An 11,682-nucleotide genomic window follows, 5' to 3' on the forward strand; every position below is an offset into this window, starting at 1 on the left:
GAGAGAGGTGAATTTGGAAGATTAGATAAAGACAAAAGTGTTGTTCAAAAATAAGAAGACTCGATGTGGGATAATGATACGGAAGATAATGAAGATGAAGAAGAAGATATTGATGTTGAAGATGATCAAGATGATGATGAGGATGAAGATGTTGATTATGGTGCTATTGATGTTGGTGCATTCAATGGAGGTTTTGGTGGTTCTTACTTCTTAGACACTTCAATTAATTAGAAATAGAGAATTTTCTTTAAGGATTGTGTTGTCTATGATACATTTAAAGTTTTAAAATTCATATTTATTTTTTGTGGACTTGTGGAGATGAATGGTGATTTATAGTTTAGTTTTATACTTATTCATTATATGCTATTATGATTTTTATTTTTTAATGATTTCATGACTTTCATAGTTTCATCTTATTATTTCTTAAAGTACCAAGCATCAACCAAGGTATGTATTGAATTCTTATGAATATTTTTTTTTTGTTGTAATGCTTCTTCTTCCATTTGTTAATGATAAGGTTGATTTCTTATTGATTCATTAATTCTTTTAATTTGTTTTCTTATTGAAGGCAAAGTTGGAGAAAAAAGAATACTCAAGATCAACACCTAATCATCCAAAAGGTATGGTACTATGATTTTATTTTATATGAAACTAAAATTTTAAATTATTATGTTTTTTGTTTTACTTTTTTACTATTGCCAACATGGAACTTGCCATGTTAGTAGACTTTTTCTCTTACTTTACTAGTTTACTTGCTCAATTGCATATTTTTTTATCAGTACACTTGTTTGATTTTTTATTTCTTTTAATTCAAATGTTTAATTTTTATGTTTTCACATGAAAACTATACTTATATGAAAGATTTTATTGATTATGCTTAGTGTAATATGTAGTTAGTAAGCAAATATAACTTATAAAATAGTTTAGGTCCTTTAGGAAATACAAAAATCAATAAATTAATATATTTATAGATTCCATCGCCTAGGCGCCACGCCTGGGCGCCCCATGGTCTCCTAGCCTCGCCCAGTCGCCTTGACAACTATGTGTCCTATACATTCTTACCAATACCAATCGTTGCCAACAGCATCAGCCGAATTCAGGCCAAAATACACATTCATATTGAAGCAAATTCATCTAGTAATCCCTTTCTCCTCTCTTTGCTTCAATTCTCAACTGATACCTTCCCTTGCTCAAATGTGTTACTTAATCACAGACGTAAGGGATGGCAATGAACTGTGTTGAGCCGTCTCTACCAAGAGCAAGATGGGAGTGTTGTTTTCCTGCCATTTACATTATCTGTGCTATTTTTTATTGTATGGTGTTTTTTAGTTCACTGTTTTTTTTTTCCTTTTATTTTCCTCCATTGGTAATCAATGGTTCGATTTCTTCTTTAGTATTTTTTTCTTTACATTTTCTGTTACTTTGGATGTGAAGTAGTATATGATCAGAGTTTTTTGGTATAAGTTGACGATGGGGTCACCACCGGATTCCCTTATTTTCTATTTTTTCTCGCTTGAATGGTGGTTAAAAGGGATATCATTATTCTTTCCCGTTACCTCTCCCACTTGGTTGTTCTTTTTTTTTTAGATTTAAATGACCTTGTCTTTGTTGGTTGGTTAAGCGTAGGGTTGTTTTTGTTGTCATCTCTTATGCAGCCGCTCTACCTCTTCGTTGTATTTAGCTTAGTCATTGCTTCATTTATTCAGATATCTATTCATTTCTACAAACTATTAGCATTGCATTTTATTACAGCCACTAACGTAGTCTCTGCTCAACCTTTAGATCTTGTTTTGAGTATTTACTTATTTGTCTTCCTTTTTTTGGTGCTGAAAGCAAATATGGTGACAATGAATTGTTGGGCTCTGAATCGTATTATGTAAATCTTTTCCTATTCTTTAAATATACTGCTTAGCTTGTCCTAGGTATTAATACCTCTTATTTGTTGCTATGTCTATTCGATATTATTAGCTCTTTTATTTGTTGCTACTAAATGAATCGATTGTCAGTTCAGGTCATTAAGCACTAAATAGCATGGTATTTTGTCTCTTCCCCATTGATTTATACTCTTAAGGAAGTAGAAAATGTTCCAGCGATGCAAGTGTCTTTGAGAAAGCGCGGATAGGTTGAAATACTTTTAACTCAGAAGAACAATAAAAAAATTAAAACGAAAATACAAATAAAAATAAAAATAAATGATAGGAATAGGTGGCACAATGGAAATTGGGTGAGACAGAGATAGGGAATTCCCATAATGAACCCAATGGAACTTAGGGGATAGACAAGGAAGGTAAAGGATGATGGTCAGGGAAGACAACTGAACCAAGATAATGCAATCTCTTGCAAATTGGGAGAATGAAGAGGAAGCTAGGTTATAGAGGACCGTATCATGTTAAGAAAAATTAAAATTAAAAAAATAATAAGAAGAAAAACTGTGACAATGGGTTGAATTGAATAGCTTGGTAAATAAGGGATACCAGCAAGTTAGGAAGGGATGGAACAAAGAAAATAGGCTTTGGTGAGCAGTTAATAAATAAATACATCAATAAAAATGTAAAAAAAAAACAATAAAGATTAACTAATAGAAAAAAAATAGATAAGTAAAAATAAGGAGGAATTTCTTTTATGTTTTTTTATTTCTTTGTTTGTTTTTAGTTAGTTTCTTATATAGATTTGGTTATTTGTATTTGACCATTTACTTGTTGGTATACCATGTGGGCCCCACCTATTGGACCTGGGAGAGGGATGCCTAACCCCTTCCCTCTCCCTTCCGAGTCTTACCCGAACTGGTTTGAACCGTTGCCTTGGGTTTTGGAGTCACTATTAAAACAAAGTAGTTTAAGTCATTCTCGGAAGTCCCATCACCTCCATTTCCTTATTTGTTGGGTGGCGACTCTATTTCCAACCCAAGTGGCAAGTGAGCCGGTTTTTCTGACGCTCACAAGTGGCTGAACAGAATATCTTATCACTTTTCTTTTTAGTGGAAAATTTTATTAAATAATAAAGTATGCACTGTCTTATTGCAAATCTTTATTATAAGTGATTAATACAGTATCATAATTATTTACCCACTCAAATCTTTACTACAATTCTTCTAATATCTAATATCTAGTCTAGTTTATTAAATATGATTCTCCAAATATCTTTCTTTTGAAAAAAAAAATATGAATCAAGTTTTGAACTTCCGATTATACTCTTGTGCCCTACTTCTTGTTCACTCCCTAATGTACTCAAGTTTTTTAAGAGAGAATGAACTATGTACTAGCTCTTTCTCTTATTTATTAGTTTTGTTTTTTACAATAATTAATATTGGTTAAATAAAAATATAATATCTGGTTTCATTGCTTGGCATATATAAGTCTATTTATTTAATTGCAAGTTGCATTAGCAATGCTGAACTTGGATCAAATAAACCTTCTATTGAAGATTATCCATCAATACAAATCTCTCAATCAAATGATAATGAAGCCATAAGTACAAGTAGTAGGAAGAGAACATCGGATGTATGGAATGACTTTTCAATTAGCAAGAATCCATCTAGTGAAGTAGTTTCTACTTATAATCATTGTAATAAAAAAAAACTTAATGATTCTAGTAGCAATGGTATTAGCCACTTGAGGAAACACTTTAATCATTGTGTTTGGAAGAAGTGTAAAGGTTCACAACAAACTTTAAAAGTGACTAAGGGTACAAATGAAAAAACAAGATTGGAAAGTTTTAAATTTGATTAAGATTTAAGTCGTAAAAATTTTGCATAAATGACCGTGAAGCATGCATACCCTTTCAATATGGTTAAGCATGCATATTTTCATAAGTTTTGCAACAATCTTCAACCATTGTTTAGATTGGTTTCTCGTAATACAATTAGGGCCAACATTATTGCAGTATACCAAAAGGAGAAAGAAAAACTTTTAGAATTTTTCGATGCCCTTTTTTTAGAATTGATCTTAGGGATGACAATTTCGTGGGAATTTTCGGGTATCCGACTCGTCTCGACCCTAATAAGACCCATTATCAAAACCCTATAGGGCTTGGGTTTTGACTTTAGGGTACTTGATATCTGGGATGCATAAGTATGAACCTTTTAATCTATTATATTATATATCATACACAAATTTATAAATTTTAAGTACTAAGATAATTATTCAATTATTGATATTTTATTTGTATAAATTTCTTGGAATTAAAATCATCGTTTGATGTAAATTTGGATTTGATAGATTGTTTATTTCATTTAGCTATAAAATGCAAAATTTAAATATTATTTCTTTTAATTTTTAATTGGAATTGTTACTTATATACATGTATTGGTTGTTTTAATGAACACAAAAGTTAATAAAATCTATTTTATTTCATTAAATAACACAAAAGGCGAAATGACTTAGTGGCTTAAAGTAGTGTTAAGAGATTTGACGCTATCATTAATTGATCTAGGTTCAAGTCACATTATAAGCATTAAGAAACTTTTTTTAAGTAGAAAACATTTGGTCAAGGGGTTTAATGGGTAGGACAGGTCGGGACAGGTTTAATAGTTTGGAATGGGATGGGTCTAGGAAATTGAGAGAAAAAGTTAAATGGGTTTGGGACGGATTTGGAATTATGGATACATAGGCCGGTTTGGGAATGGGTAGGGTACTAATAGATAAGATGATGAAGTGTAGATTAAGTTGATCAACATTAGACATGTCCTCCAAAAAATTAGGGATTTTGCCAAGTATGTAAATGCGTATCATTCAAGGGATCAAAAGTTTTAAAGTGCAATTAATCAAGTAAAGTTGTAGGGTTTTATAATGCCACTAATAAATTCTAGGGTTCTAAATATCCAACACTAAACCTTTATTTTATAGATAAAATCCATTTGAGGTTGCTTGAGTGGGTCAAGAGTGATCATGTTGAAGTAAGGATGATGACAATTGAAATAAAGGCAAATTTTGATAAATATTGGCATGAGTGCAGCTTGATATTCTATTGCCTTGATTGTTGACCCACGATTTAAAATAAGATGAAATTTTATTACACTCAAATTTACGGTGATATTGCTTCTTATTACATTAATAAGGTTCAACATGCATTGGTTGATCTTTTTTTTTTCTGAATATGAAACTGATAACATAAGTTCATTTGTGGGTTGTAATGGTCTTTCAAATGTTAAAGAGAGTTGTTCCAATACTAACTCATCTGGAGATGAAAATGGAAGTGGGGAAAATGACTAAGCATTCAGATTTTTTAATAGTTGGTGTGATAATGAATGTCTTAGTGATGATAAGCAACACTAAAATTCATATTTGGATTAGTATTGGGATGATTCACTTTTTCCTAAAAATCAAGATTTCAATATCTTAGATTGGTGGAAAGTGAATAGTCTAAAACTTTCAATACTTTCTAAGATGGCACACAGTATATTTACGATTCCAATTTCCATAGTTGCATCAAAATGAGCATTTTCTATAAGTGGTAGAGTAATTGATTCAAGACACTGTTTCCTTCTTCCTGATATTGTTGAAGCTTTAATATGTGGACAAGATTGGTTGCTAGATTTAGATACGAGTAAGTAAAATATTGTTATTTCTTACTTTATTTTTTATTCAACATGCTAATTTTTTTACAATGTATATATCAAAAAATGCTTTCACCAACGAAAACAAGATTCAGTGGATATTGCATGAGAATATTAGCTTGGGAGATTGTATTTGAAGATTGCTTGTCACTTGTGATGGTTCTTGTACTAATGAAGAATTAGAGAATTCAAAGTTGGATTAGACTTCTTATTGGATTTTATAGTTGACTGAGTTGTAATTTATAAATTTATTAGGATTTCATGAATGGTTTTGAAGACTTGTTAAATGGTTTAAGACATTTAAGACATTTTGAAGACTTGTTAATGGTTTGAGAACTCTTTTAACAAGATTATTATTGTTTTTTTATCACTTTTTATGGTTATTATTAGATTTTAGCATATTTTTATTGTTATTAACATTTAACAGGTTTCACTTAATAACAAGTTTGTTATTATTATAATAGATTTGTTATTATCATGCTTGTTATTATTATAACAGGTTTAATGGTTTATTGTGGTTATATTTTAGCAAGTTTTGTTGCCTTTGTAACAGGGTTTTAATTGCTTTATCATAACAGGTTGTATCTGGGATGTTTTTTAGTAGTTTTTTTTATTTACTTTTAATAGGGTTTTCATTGTAGAGTTTTCATAATCAGGTCCATCGGGGAGGACCCAATTGTCCCAAGAACCGATCGGTTTGGTTCTGGGTGTAAAATTATGGACCCTATAAGGTATGGGTCAATTCCGGGTCCATGGGTTCTCTTGTCGGTTCCGATACCGGTTTTACTTGATTCTGACCCATTGATAGCCCTAGTCTTACCATTTCGTTGCATCAATGGTCAGATCTCATTTATGCTTTTCTCTCTCAATATACACAAATTAGAAGTTTCAGAGTATTGCCCACAAATAAACAATTCACTTGTCTTTATGACCTATATCCTCCGTCTTAATAAGAATTAATGTTGTGCTTTGACAATTAATGTTTTGTTAGTTGAATTAGGGAAACCTTTGTATCTTGGTCTTCCAAACTTGTATTATTATGATCTTGTCCTCTAAGACTTTGGTACTTTAAAAGTCTTGTTTGGAACTCATGCTTTTAGAATGTATAGTGTCAAATTGAATGTCTTAATGCTCAAGTTCATGTAGTACTTTGATTTTCATTTTGCTTGTCCTCAAGTTTTTCTTTCATTTAATTTGTTTAGGTGGTTGAACTAATTTTAGGATGAAGAAAGACTTTGAGATGTCTATCAGGAGAAGTGCAAGATGATACAATTTTTGGATGAAAATGGTGCAGGGTCCGATAAGATTGATGCAACTCAAGCTTTGATTAGGAAGTTGCTCACAAAAATTGATGTTGCTATCAAAACTATGGATGTTATTTCAAGTACAATACATAAGTTACGAGATAAGGAATTGTAACATCAACTCACACAATTGATTCAATGGTATAGAATTGTATATTTTCTATGTCTTAGATTTTTGTATATGTCTTATTTAGATTTGGTTTCACATGTTTTATCATTATAAATTAATCAAATATATGAAGGGAGAAAAGCATGTTTGGATTTTCACATGTAGGATTTTTGTGATCATAATTATTTAAGATAATCAACTATTTTAATTATAACATGATTCATTGTTGAATGCTTGATCTTGATATGGTTATGGGGAAACAATTCCTCTTCTTAATATATTTGAAAGCACAATGGGTTTATTATTTACTACTCATGTTGTATTGGATTAGCCACAAATAGGATACCCTTGTGAAGATGTAAGTGGTTATTCTTGTTAGTTTTTCTTTTTCTTCTTTGTTATATTTTAGAATTAGTTGGACTTTGTCACATAATGAAGATGAAACTATTGTTTTTTACCTATTTTAGTTGATCTATTGTTTTCTTCTAGACAACTTACCTTGAAAAATATTGCCATGTACTTTCTACAAGTGACAAAAATGATTCATGTTCCTCTAATAAGTTTAATCATATATTTCCTCCATGATTTGATCTATATGGAAACATTTAACTTCTATCATGATTCACAAGTTTCTAGTGTTAATAGAATTTCTAAGCTAGAAGTTTTTGATTTTTTTCTCATTTTAATATCAACAGACTAGAAACCATGTTTTGACACATAATCAAGTAATCCAAGAAGATTTGCATAATTTTGAATTCAATCGTAGAGAAGCTTTAAAAACAAGTGAAAGAAGAAGAAAATGAGAACATGATTCCTTTGCTTCCAGCAAAAGAACCTAAAGTAGCCTAAAAACCTTTACACATGATCAACTAATTATAAATTCATGTTTAGCATCTGAGTTTGAAGTTCCTATGAACAAATGGTGAGTTAATGCTTGTTGTTTGAATTGACACGCATGCATATGAAGCATTCCTTTATGCATGGCATTCTAATGTAGTGACCATAGTTCTGTAACTACCTCTACATACATCCGCTCAAAGGTTTACCATGCACCAAGGTTATAATATGTATGTTTTAATGTTATTGAGGCACAAGATGAGAAGAGGATGAGAGTTTGAAGATTGTAGTATATTGTGCATGTGCATTAATTAAAATATATTTTCATTCTTTCTCCCTATAAGAGTAAAGGTCCAAAGGTTGTCAACAACATAAACAAGTCATTTTGTATTTAATTTTAATTTGGATGAACAAAATTACAAGTTTATTTAATAATTGATATTTGTAACCAATTATAATTAAACTATAGGTTATTTTTAACAAATCCCAAATTATTTTGGCAGGTGTAAAAAAAAATAGAGATTTAGTATTAGTTACAACTATCGCTAAAAAAAAAATTGTGGTTGTCACTATACACCTATAAAGGCAATTGGTCTACCCCTTTAGCAACAATTGCCACTACTGCTAAAAGATATTAATTGTCTCTAAATTTTTATTTCTAGCGGTAGTTTTCTACTCTTTATCGATAGTTGCTACAACGACTGCTATATGCTTTAGTAGTAGTTTGCCAATTATTGGTAAAGGTTTTAATGACATTTTTTTTTTTACTTTTAGCATCAATTTTGACTACTATTAAAAGTCATTTTTTTTTGTAGTGTGGCATATCCGTTTGCTCGTGGATGACTGCAAGGCTATTCTTTTAAAGTTCAGTGGGCATGAGATTAAGCACATTTGCATGGTTGTTAATTCAATGGAACACTTAGACCTATTCATGGGCCATTTCGGGTTGGGATTTTGCCAATTTTTTAATGAACCCGATCTTTTAATTTACAAGCATATCTTCCCCAATGGGTCTCACGACATCCCCTGAGAACCAAACAAGTGGTATGTTAGTTAGGATGAGCTTCTTCTTATCCAACTTCATCTGCTCAAAGGTTGCAACAAATAGGATGCTAGTTGAACTTTTAGAGTCTATAAGGATATGCTTTACCATGTAGTTAGCTATTGTCATCATGGAGCAATCTAATGTCCCTCAAGTTGTCATTAGTGAACACTATGGGTTCTTCGACCTTTGTCTTCTTTGTGGGTCGGCCTCCTAAGTTAGTCCACAACTCCGTAACCAAAGTTCTCTTAGTAGTGTGACTGCACCCCACAATTACTGAACCATCCACAATCACATTGGTGATGCCTGCTAGCCCTTTTGGCACCTCTTTCATGTCATCGTCCTACCTCTAGTGCTTTGCAAGTCAGTCTTTTACATACTACTTCAGGTGACCTCATTGGATCAACTCTTCTATCTAGTTCTTCAGGGTGCAATAGTTTCTATGTCATGACCGACTATCATGTGGAGCTTACAATACTTCTTCTAGTCTCTCTTGGTAGGGTTCCCTTTTAAGTGGGGTGGCCACTTGAAGTAGTCCTTGCTTTTCACCTACATCAAGATCTCACCTCATGTGACGTTCAATGGAGTGTATGACTCAAACTTCCTGGGTGGAGTTCGGGATCGTGATGACGACTCCCCACCTCTTGTCTTTTTGTGGTCTTCTCAATCTTCACCATCTCGCTTCATCTTCTTCTTGTCACCTCAGTTCTACCACATTTGAAACTCTTCCTCGATGTTCATATACTTTTTAGCCCTTCAGAGGAATTCTTTCATGTTGCAAGGGGGTGTCTTCACTAAGGAGAACCTAAAGTGTCTATCCTTGACATCGTAGATCGTTGCTGCCACCTCCACTACAGGATCGAGGTCCTTGACTTTGAGAGCCTTAGATTTGAACCTCTGCACATAATCTCTGAGGCTCTTGCTAGGCTTTAGCGAAATGAGTCTTCTAGCACCTGTGGTTAGTAGTGAAATGAGTCGTAAAAAATCAATGAACTAGGCCTAGTTCACCATGGAGTTAGGTGGGAGCCCAAAATACAAGAGTAAGACTGCTTTCCGGAAAGCAGTTGGAAAGGCTAAATGTATGCTAGTTTCCAAGGTACTGTGGAACAACATTAATGCTTGGAAGCTTTCCACATGATCCATCGGATTTGTGGTCCCATCATAGATCTCAAATGTCGGGGTCTTAAACACTAGTGCCTAAGGTTCTAACAAAATGTCTTGAAAGAGAGGTGATGCCCAGGCTAGATTGGGCACACCCGAGGTATGTCTACTTACAACTTCTTGGGCAACAGAGTTATGTCTCTCACTATGGCGTTTTCGCTGTTCTGCCCAGTCTTCAACACGTGACCAGTGTCATCGTCTTCTACGAGCTTTTGATGCCCCAAAGTGATCCGTTCTAGGGGATAAGTTTGATCTGCTCACCTCCCTCGTGACATACGAACCTTAGGCGGATACCGCAAGTCGTTGGTGCGCCGTCTCGTGTTGACTTCTCTCCTTAAGTTGGCGGTCGTGATGTTTGCTCCAATGCGGGTCGTGATGAGAAAGGGACTCGGTCTTTAGGGAACTCCACCTTATGAAAAGACGTAGGAGGGACTTGTTACTGATCTTGTGGTACGACTGGTAGCACTTACTGGGCTGATGGGATAGACTAATTCTGTTGTTGTGTTTGCTAGACATGCTGGGTGAGAAGCTCTTACCATGGAAAGAGATTCCTCTGTGCTAGGGGTTGCCACACCGTGGTCTCCAACATGGCGTCTCGTGCCACTTCCCTCATGGCTTTTATCAACTCATCATGCACGTGCACTCGGAGGTTCATATCGCGGACTATCTGGGCCAGGTCTTCAAATTCTCATCGGGACACTCCCTTGAGACTCCTCTGGGACAAAGAACGCCAAGGAAGGCTCCTTGAAGTCTCCCCTAGCGAATGATGAGAAGCAAGGTGGGATTGAAACATGTTGGTAGAAGGATGGTTTGTGGATGGGATGACCTTTCATTTTAGTTCCCACAGATGATGCCAATTGATAAAGATCAAAGCCGCTGAGGTCATAGGGGCAACTTAGAAGACACCTGCAAGGGAAAAGGAGGTTAGAGGGCCCGAGGTGAGATCCCAGGCTTAGATCTCTAACGATAAAGTTAGAAAAGTTAAATTGTCTGAGGACTGAGCAATAAATGAGGCCAAAAAGTCCTTAATGAATGTTCAACTAACCTTTATATAGTTAAAGGACGCTTGTGCCAAATGAGACGTGTCGGAGTGGCATGGGACACCTGGAGCTCTCTAAAGGACACGTGCTGCTCGAAGTAAAACACCTAGAGCTTGGTCAAGACACAAGCTATTTCTATGATGCCACACTACTTTTGCATGGTGAGGCCTCAAGAGCTCACTGATTGACATGCCAGGCATGCGTGTTGAGGGCTCTTACTAGACATTGATTGATGGCCTGATGACGATAATGGCCCTACCAGGTGGAGTTGCTAGATGTGGCAGACAACGATGGTAGTCCTGCTTGATGGGCCACTAGGTGGCCTTATGATGTACACGTGGTGGAGCTTGGCCATGCATCCATTGGAGTAGCTCGGTTGGAGAGGTCGTGCTTCCTCGTGCTAAGAGCTTAGGTTGCATGCCAATCTTTCGAGTCAAACATTGGGCCATTACCTAGTGTCTCGTTGGTCTTACTAAAGTAGCTTGTCAAGTCCCCAACTTGTCACCAACAAACTGAGGTAATGTGGTTCTTGCCGCCTGAGGTAGACCTCGTGGCTATGAGGTGACGTTAGCTCTCCGAGGTAAGCCTTGATGGCCACCACGTGTTCGAATCTTGTAGGGCCATATCCACCCCAT

Source organism: Nelumbo nucifera, chromosome 6 (assembly GCF_055504915.1).
Source record: "Nelumbo nucifera cultivar China Antique chromosome 6, China Antique-T2T, whole genome shotgun sequence".
NCBI lineage: Eukaryota > Viridiplantae > Streptophyta > Magnoliopsida > Proteales > Nelumbonaceae > Nelumbo > Nelumbo nucifera.